A 308-nucleotide genomic window follows, 5' to 3' on the forward strand; every position below is an offset into this window, starting at 1 on the left:
TTTGCCTTTGTTTGCTTTCAGACTATGTTGAAGGCTAAAAACAGTGTCTTTGGAATATTTAATTTTTAGGTATAGTTGGTGTCTTTAGCCTGTGAAATTAAGTTTCTTATAAGAACATGCAGAACAGAGATTTTGGGAATCAGTAGCTGAGCTCTGTTCACAGGTCAAACAACTCCCACATGCTTGGAGAAAAGGACACATCTCAGAACAAAAGCTGTGTCACAGCTTCTTTTCATTTTGGCACTTTTGAAAGCTTTCTTGAAGGTATTCCTCCCAGGTTTCAGAGGAGAATTCCTGATAGATTTGAT

The sequence above is a fragment of the Lates calcarifer genome, linkage group LG4, assembly GCF_001640805.2.
Source record: "Lates calcarifer isolate ASB-BC8 linkage group LG4, TLL_Latcal_v3, whole genome shotgun sequence".
NCBI classification, from domain to species: domain Eukaryota; kingdom Metazoa; phylum Chordata; class Actinopteri; family Centropomidae; genus Lates; species Lates calcarifer.